The 9,532-nt window shown below is 40.8% G+C and overlaps 1 long non-coding RNA gene across 1 annotated transcript; it reads left to right on the top strand.

The window, feature by feature from the left end:
• Positions 1-210: 210 nt before the first annotated feature.
• Positions 211-8,835, top strand: LOC135912118 (uncharacterized). Its single transcript, XR_010567565.2, has 2 exons — positions 211-406; positions 3,091-8,835. It is a non-coding gene; the product is annotated as an uncharacterized lncRNA (long non-coding RNA).
• Positions 8,836-9,532: the final 697 nt, after the last annotated feature.

Here is a 9,532-nt window from a genome sequence, read left to right as displayed (position 1 = left end):
ACTTTGGTTTATTATTCTTGTTTGTGCTGGATTGTTCTTCTGAAACGTGGCATCCGGACAGCATAAGAAGCTTGTAAGAAGTCCAGTTTAGCATTCTAGATTTGCAACAGGTACTTTCTTAATTTATTTGCAGTAGGGCTGTTGTGTGAATGTGCTTGAAAGGCTTAAAACTGTTTTGCTAACATTTACTTAAACGTGCAGCTTCACATAGGTTGAAGGAGTGCACATTGAGAAGGTTATCCTGGCACAGCTTACCATGGGCTGCCATGGTGGACCAGGAAAGTTTGCAAGGGCCTTGCTTCACCATGTGTTCACAGAGGAGGAGCTCATGGGTCATTTGGCCTTTGGAAATAACACCAAGGGGCAAAAAGGGCTCTTGACCCCACCAGGGTCAGTGCTGTTATAGGCAAGTACCATATATCCTTTCTGGTTGCATTTTTATATTCACATTTTTTTCTAAAATTATGAACTTGCCATTGGCATAACAAACGACTTTCAAGTAGCCCGTGTGTGCAGTTGTGTGCTACGATAGCCTACTATTTGGAATGACTGTTCATATGATCATAAGTGCGTAATGCCGCCATACACAAATGCTTCTAAAATTTGAAAGCTGCCTTCACTGCTGAAAGTTTTTAGTGGCTCCACCACATAACATGAGCTGCATTGGCGCATTAGCAGTGCTACATGGCTGTCATTGCAAGGAATAGTTGTCTGTGAAGCACGCTCCAAATCTATTGGCATGGACGACATGTTTAATTAGCCTGAAAGTGTTATTCTAATACACGAATTGCGGAGAAGCTATGCTCAAGTGTGGTTACTGCTCAGCTCGAGCAGGAGCACGTTCACCAAATTGCAGAAATCAAAACAGCTCTCCAGGTTCTGAGATGTGAAACAGTAGATTCACCAATTTTAACAGACCACATCGAATTAAGGTTGCTCCTATATTGAAGGAGGTCCATGTGATGCCAGACAGCAGCCTTTTAGCAGAGGGAACGTGAGTGGTGTGGCAATTTTCTTTTGGTTGTTTCAATCAAAGAAACAACATGGACAGAGTTGCAAGCATTGCTGTCAACAGTACTACGTTTAGTGGGCGCTTACTCATTCTAAGCACTTAACCTATGACTCGTATTTATTAACGCACACTTTATCACTTTGTATTCTAAGATATGAAAAAAAATATTTATGTGGCTTTTCCCCATATACTTCAATAAATTGAAAATAGGCTCTTGCGGCCTAATGTATAAAGCTTCTTACAGTCCATCAGACATGTCCACTACTCCCATTCTGAAATTGTTAGAATTGATTCCTGCTTCCTTACTTCACCTACCTGTTAACAGGGTTATTATGAACCATCGCCAAGTAGATTATGGGCTTAAAATAATCAAAAAGATGAATGGGCTTTTCTGTCGCTCTTGTTTAGCCCGTTGAGGGTCACATTTTGGGGAGAAATATGCCTCTCTAATTTAGGAGTTAATATTTTTTGTGGTTTGCAAATGCTCAAAACTTTCGAATTGAATAGTGTCCTATTCAATTTAGTCTCTGAATGGTCATTATTTGTAAATGTGAGTATTCTAATATTTCGAAACACCAATAAAACATGAAATTTGAGCCAAAGTACGGTAAATTTTCACGTCCAATAACATAGTACAGACATAAAACGTAAGAACTTGTAAGAATAGCAGACCAGGCTACATTACTTAAGTAGCTGTACTTTAGAGGCTGTACAGCAATCATTTATGCTTACTGAAGAGTCCTGTGCATGTGAAGAAACCTTTTGCTGCTCCATTTGTGCTTTTAATAAACAGCTCTTCATAACATAACAATGACAGAAACTTGCAAACATTAAAATACTAGGTTGTGAGCCTCATCTTACATTAATTGTGATATCAGCTGTTCATTATTCAGAAGCTATCCATTATTTGATTTGCTTCTAGCATTATTCGGTTCAGCCTCAAAAATCACTTTTCGTGCACTCTTAATATTTTTATTGCAGATTTAAGTTCTTCAGAGTGACGTTCCGAGAAAATGAAGTGGTAAATAATATTTTTAAATAACGATGAAGTGGCAATACCATTTCAGTATTTGCAGTTTTAGATGTTTAATTTTTTTATGCAGGATAAAGCAGCATAATTTTTTTGTGTAATGAAACTTACAAAAACTTGTGGCAACACTCCCAAATTACTGCAATGACAGACACCAAGGAGCTAAGTGAAAATCAGTTTTGGAGAAACCCATGGAGCGACAGCACTTTAAGAATATTTTCTAGAAGACTCAGAAGGTTGCAGCACCTCCAGTGGGATGCTAGGCAACACTTTGTTCTGAAACGGCAAATTTTTTCAGAACGTTCCGTCACAGCCACAGATGTACGGCAGTAAACCCTAAAAGGGTTAAAGAAGTCAGTCCTATGGCATATGGCTCTTAAAAGACAGCATTTCTTCGTATCTGTCACATTCTGCATGTTTCATGCTAAGCAGCTTGGTGCACAACTACATGGAATCCTCATTATAACAGTAATTCAATCGTTGAGGCAGAAAACATACTTTGCTGTAAGCAGTGTCTTCTTTAATGTAGAAAGTCCTAAGTCATTGTAAGGCGAGAAGTACATTCCGATTGCATGTGAACTCAGGAAACCTAACTTCAAATGAAGCTACACTCAATTGTAGTGACATGACAGTATTGTATTTGGAGCATGGAAAAGCACAGTTAAATGCTGCACATTTTAATTATGAAAGTTACAAGAAATAATTTAATTGTCAGTTCAGGTTTATTTATGAACAACATGAATTTTTTTCACCATTTTGTTTCTCAGCAAGCAAAGTTCACATCTTCGACATTGAGGATATTCGTAAAGTTATTTTGCTACAGTGTTTTGTTCCTCTTTGCCCTTTCCTGCATTTGACACTTAGTGGAGTCCCGTGCCACACAGAATCAATTTAAATGGTCATGCTGCAAAGCTGTACCCGTGGAAAGTTGGAATTAAGCTACACAAATACATAAATCAATTTCATTATAACAAGGGCATATTGCATGCCATTCTTTTGCATGTAGAAGTTGCTTTTTAAAACTTGTTCTGGCTTCTTGTTGTTGCAGGCTTCACGTGTCACAAGTTTCCTGGTACCAACATGCCCTATGTAAAGAACTCTGGCCTCGCTTCTCGCATGGGACCAATAGCCTCTCAAGAGCCCAAGTTGGACAGCTCAAACCAAAACACAAGTGTTGTGCTTTTGTAACTCTCGACATTTTTATGTTTTATGTTAGTCTCCTGAAGGGCTCAATTTGGATTTCTCAAATGAGCATACAAATGTTGTGCCTTTCTATGCCTTGACATTTTTATGTTAATTTTATTTATGCTAATTATGCAAGTCTCCTGAGAAGCCCACATTGGATTGCTTAATCCAGAATACAAGTGCTGTGCTTTGTTATAGTTCACTACATTTTTATGTTAGTTTTTGATATGGTTCCAGTAAGGATAGTGTTTCCTTAATAATATATTTTTTAAGTATCTTAAGTCATTTCATGCCAAACCACCCAGTTTTGTCAAGAACTGTTCCACTATGGCAAAGCATTTCAAGTTTGCTTGATTTTGAGTAGGTACAATAAGAAAATTTTTGAGAAAATTTGCTTTCATACATACACTTGAGTCATTCCAGGGCAACCAACCAGCGTTTTTTTGACCATCACAGATATAGTTGAAACTCCGAACTCTTGCTCCCCATTTATTTTCCTTCACAAAAATTTTTTTGAATTTTGGCAAAAATTTATTGTTCTTGCCCAGCTAAGCTAGAAGGCACTGATACACGTTTCTTTTGAAAGGGAAATTGTATGATCCAGATATTCAGATGATGTTCATGTCAAGAGACAAGTGGTGTGACTGCCAAAATTTGCAAAGTTTGAATTTTCTTCTAATGTAGGGAAATACAGAAGGCACAAAATAAATATAAAATCAGACTGGTTGACTTGGGATAGCTGCAAAATATTTCAAGCCTTGTAGGTTCAGTTGATCAGCTAAAAAAACTGAAAGTTCCAATTTTTTGCAAGAAGCTTCGTGTTGAAGGTAAAAAATTAGCTTTGGAGGTTGGCACAAAAGTATGTCGCCCATCGTTACACAGCCCTACATGTCTGCTATGCATGTGACAAGTAACAAAAAGGTATTCTTTAAGTGCAATAAATTATTTTCTCTAATGTTCATTTGTGGATCACACATACAGCATAAATATAGCATAAATATATGAAGCCATGTCAGCTAGCAAGGAAAGATTGTTAATATAATTAGCCACAAAAACTACTCAACAAACTGACTGCCTTTTTTATCATTGCGAAGGCAGGTGACGTCAAGCGCTACAGCTGCAGTCTCAACTTGTATTTTTTTAACATGAATGCAAAAAGTGGTCGCCAGTGGTGTCTGACCACATCAGACTGAACAAGGCAAATATGACTTTTATAGGTGAACACGTTCTGGCTCTGAAACAGTGGTAGCAAACAACACCACAAGAATTTGTTCACACTTATGTAGGTTTTCAGTCTTAATTATGAAGGTGTTTTCTATTTGCATCATCATTGGGCTCCAGGGAGCAGGGCACGAAGTGTCCTGCTCCCTCTGTGTTGCATTGCAGTGCGACATGCCCTTTAAAATGCTTTGTATGAACAATATCAGCGCTCTTCCTGGATTTACTGTCTACATAATAGCCGATATTTCTTTTTGTAAACTGCATGAAAGATATCTTTTAACACTGCAGGATTCCCTCACATATTAATACGTACGAGGTCTGTTAGAAAAGTATTTGACTTTTTTTTGCAGACACCTGATGAATATGAAACAAGCGCGTTTTCATCAGCCACCCTTGAACCTTCTCGCGCATGCACGAATTTTTTCCCGCCTGCCAATAGCGTGAATTGCTGGGACGCAGCATTTGAATGAGGTAGTACACAGTGCTCTCGTCGTTTTTTTATTGCAAGGAAAATGGCGGAGCGACTGGAGCAGTGCTACTGCGTCAAATTTTGCCAGAAACTGGGCGACAGCCACGTGGAAACCATTCGGAAGATTCAGACTGCTTTGGGTGACTGCGCTATGAGCAGCACACAGATTAAGGGGGGATGAGGGTCTTGAAAACTTTTTTTTTATTTCTTAACATATCTTCCTGAAAATTGGCATGCAGATATATCTTTGAATGCTGATCCCAAATATATATTCAGATTTTATATATCTCATCTAGAAATAAAGATATTGCAAAATAATTGATCCCACATAGGTCTTTTCTTACGGGCCATTATGATAATTTCTTAATTAAAAAAACTAGTTTCAAAGAATAGCTTTCATTTCCAAGGCCCCACTGCACATCCTAAAGCTAAAGAAATTTTTAAAAAGTGATCATAGAGGTCGTGAATGAATAACAAAGTAGGAAGAAAAAAACAATGCAGGAGTAATTAGCTTACATCTGACCTAATTGCTAGCCTATTGGGTTTAATGAAAAATGGAAAGCTTTAGGATGTAGCTGAGGTTTTACTGAAAAAAATGATACCTAATTCAATAAAATCAATTGATGCAAACACTATGAAAAGTTCTGTAAGGCAAAGGCATTTGATCGAAAAAGCAAAGCTGAGAAAATTGCATTCAAAGTTTTGCTTACTCTGCCACTTTTGTTTACCTATCACATGGAAAAATTTAATGCTTTAGCATGCAGCCCAGTCATTACTGAACACAATAACACCAAACTCACAGAAATCTGTTCATTTAAAGATTGTGAAAACCTCTGTATTGCATTGGCACTTGACAAAAGAAAAAAAAGTTCAGAAAGTCGTCTTCACTAGCTGCGCCGACGTTCATTAGCTCGAACTTGCGGGAAGTCGCGGACTTCTTCGCCAATGAAGTTTTAATGTTGTCTGCGTACTTTTCACGCCCCGCGCACTCCGCGCAAAACACCGTGTCGAAGCGTTGAGCACGCGAGCTCGGTTCAGCCGCGTCCGTCGGCACCGAAGCGGCGTGCGGAAACGCCGAAGTCGACGTTAGGCTTAGCTCAGCCGGCTCGGCCGCTTTCGACGACACGGAATCCGAAGCGACTTGCAGCGTCTCAAAAGTTAGCATTTTCGACGGGCTTAGTCCAGGCGCATCCACCGGCACTGCAGAGACTTGCGGTAACACCGAAGTCGACACCGATCGGCACTGTCCAGCCGCGTCCACCGGCGAAGCTGTTGTTGGCGAGCTCAGTCCAGCCGCATCCACCAAGGGCACAGCAGCTTGCGGCATCACCGAAGCTGTAGTTCTCGACGATGTAGCGCTCTTATTCCATGCGCGCCTCTTTTTGCTGACTGCTTTTCGCGTGCTTGCTTTCAAGCGCGCGTCTCGCGCCATCGTGACACGCGGAACAACGACACCAGGCACGCAAAAGCAAGAAATTCTTGGTTAAAAGAAGCGACTCAATAGCCAAAATATCTACAAGAACGATAAAGAAAAGGGCAGAACGAAAAATACTAGGAAACAAAGATGAATGCGAAAAATGACGTGCGCGCCGGCGAAAGCAGACGACACGAAGGAGTCGAACAACGCGGCCGCGGGGCCGCGGCAGGCGTCACGGCCAATCAGAGGGCTGCGCCTCGGGGAGGCGCCCGTTTCACCCAATCAGCGGCTGTCTCGCGACGATTTCGCGCTTGAGAACGGGTGCCTGGGTTGCCGATCGCTCCGCTGCACGAGGGTCTACAGCGTGCCGAGGGGCGCCAGAACGGAGAGCGGGAAACCAGCTTTCAAACGAGACCAAGATGGCGCCGATCGGTTCGCGTCACGCGGAGCTACGGCAGCTTGAAAATGAGGCAAACCTTCGCGCTTGGCGTTCAATTTCGGCTCACCGACGTTTCTAAATTACCGTTTTTTTAATACTTCGAGTAGGAATTGAGCCATAATAATTTGTAGAGGCATAGCTGGGACATTAAAGACTTCAAAAACGCAATTTTTGAAAATTGCCATTTTTGACCATTTTTCGAGATTTCAAGACCCGCGTCCCCCCTTAAGGAGTGGTACAACCAGTTTAAAGACGACCACGCATCGGTGGAGAGCGAGCCACGCTCCAGTCGGCCATCAATATGCCGAAATGACCAGGTCATTGCCTAAGTGAACCCTGTGGTGATGCGGGACCGTCGTGTGACTATCCAAGAAATTGTGGAAGAGGTGGGCATCAGCACATTTTATCCACATTCCATTATCACCGAAGATTTGGCCATGAAAAGATTTGCCCCGAAATTCGTTCCCAAGCTGCTCATGGTGGAGCAAAAGCAACTTCGTGTTGAAGTCTCACAGACATGCTGGATTCCACAAACAGTGACCTCAACTTCACGAACACCATAATCACTGGTGACAAGTCTTGGATGTATGTTTATGACCGGGAAACCAAATCCCAGTCATTACAGTGGAAGCATTCCACGTCACCAACCAAAGACCGCTAAGTGCGCATCAACGTTAAAGTGTTGCTGACTGCTTTCTTTGACTCCCGCAGTGTGGTACACCACGGGTACGCACCAAAGGGTCAAACAATCACTAAAGACTAACTACTACAGGGATGTCCTCCATGGCCTATGTGATGCTGTGTGGCGCAAGATACCAAAGTTGTCAACAGGAAATTGGCGCATCCATCACGACAATGCTTTTCTCGCACTTGATTCAGACCCTTTTGGCGAAAAACCAGACTCCTGTAGTTCGACAGGCTCCTTACTCTCCTTATATGGCCGCCTGCGGCTTCTGGCTATTTCCCAAAATCAAGAGGCCATTGAAAGAAGCACAATTGCAGACAAGAGAAGACATTATGGCTGCAACGACAGCTGAGCTAAACTCCATTCGGAAAGAGGCCTTCTCGGAATGCTTCTAACAATGGCAGCACCGCTGGGAGAAGTGGCTGGAGTCCCAAGGAGACTACTTTGAGAGTGATTAGGTTTCCAACGCTCCAGTTATCCCAGTTTTTTTTTTCTTCAGCCAAAGGTCGGATACTTTTCTAACAGACCTCGTATTGATATTTTATGTGTAATGGCTGTATGGTTTACCTGGCCCACACCAAACACAAGCCTCGTTGCGTTAGAGCATGTGTCCCTTGGCAATAAAATGCAGACACTAACACCGCTTCTCTGTCATCTGTGTGGAGACGAAGCCAGCTTTGTGGTCTGCATTCCCAGCCGGCAAGCAGTGCGCACATCCGAGAAAAGTCGGTGCTGACAAAATTTCAAAAAAGAGTTTCTCGCATTTAAAAATAATGCCTTTTTTAACTTCGCACATGCATAGCAGACATGTAGAGCTATCCAATAATGTATCACATACTTTTTGGCCAACCATGAAAGCTGTTTTTTCCTTCAACATGAAGCTTCTTGCAAAAGATTAAAATTTGTTTTTTTTTTACAGGCGATTAGCTGAACCTTCAAAGCTTCACATTTTTTTTGCTATACTATGTCACCTGGGCTACCATTCTGTATTTAATTTCTGTCCTGTGAATTTTCGTTACGAAAAAAAAAACTAACGGATTGCAATTTGACTCATTTTTGCCGGTGCCGAAAGCAATTGAAGTATTCAAATATTTAAAAAATTGGCTATTTCGGCAGTTGCATCACTTCACCGTATTTCCACGCACACCATTTGAAGGCCTCGATCAATACAATGTGCATTTGAAGAAGAATGTTGATTGATGTCCTCTAGCTCAGCTGAGCAGGAAAACTAAACTGTCACCAAAGTGCTACAAAATATCTGGCAAAAATAAATAAAAGTGGGTAACGAGTTTTGAACTCTAGTAAACATATAGTAATGTTTCAGCTATATGTGTGCTGTCAAAAAAACGCTGGTCGATTCGGCATGGAATCGCACACCTGCAAGTGCATCTGTGCCATTGTCAGAGTTCAATAAAAACTGCATTTGACATAACTTTGTAAAAATAACTTATTGCTTTCTAAAATACATGAGTAAAATTAATAGGTATAAGTCGTCTTAAATTTAAAATCCAACGAAAGATCTCTGGTAATGGCATGATGTGCCTTTCATGTTTGCATGAAACCATATCTTTTTCTGAATTCTTTCGTTATTTTTTTGTGGCAGTGAATAAAATTGTAATGGAACTCTCACAAGGAGTAACTTTGATTCCAGCACATCACTAATAGCTGTTTTTTTTTTCCATATAAAAATCTGAAGTAGTTAATATGAATAAGTCGCTTGATATGGAATTACCTGCGCAGGAACGTTATCATGGCGGAAAACACAACTGGATCATGCAACAGCAATGCAGCATAATAAATTGCTCCCATCAGCATCACTTATTGTGATTGCCATGTTTCAGAAGTATGTAACGTTTACCGAAATTGGCACATACCATTCAAGCAACAAATAAGGATTGTACAGTGATCCTTTTTCAGTTTTACAGATCTTTAAGTTGTCTGTGCCAGGTAGCATAATTTTTTTTCTTGAGCTGGATTATTCAGAGGTGGACATTACTAGCACAAGAAATGGAAACATTAAACTGATTCTCATAAATTTATTAATTCACTTATCACATCACGGCACATATTTCAG

Source organism: Dermacentor albipictus, chromosome 10, assembly GCF_038994185.2.
Source record: "Dermacentor albipictus isolate Rhodes 1998 colony chromosome 10, USDA_Dalb.pri_finalv2, whole genome shotgun sequence".
NCBI lineage: Eukaryota > Metazoa > Arthropoda > Arachnida > Ixodida > Ixodidae > Dermacentor > Dermacentor albipictus.
This window is presented reverse-complemented; position numbering and strand designations above follow the sequence as displayed.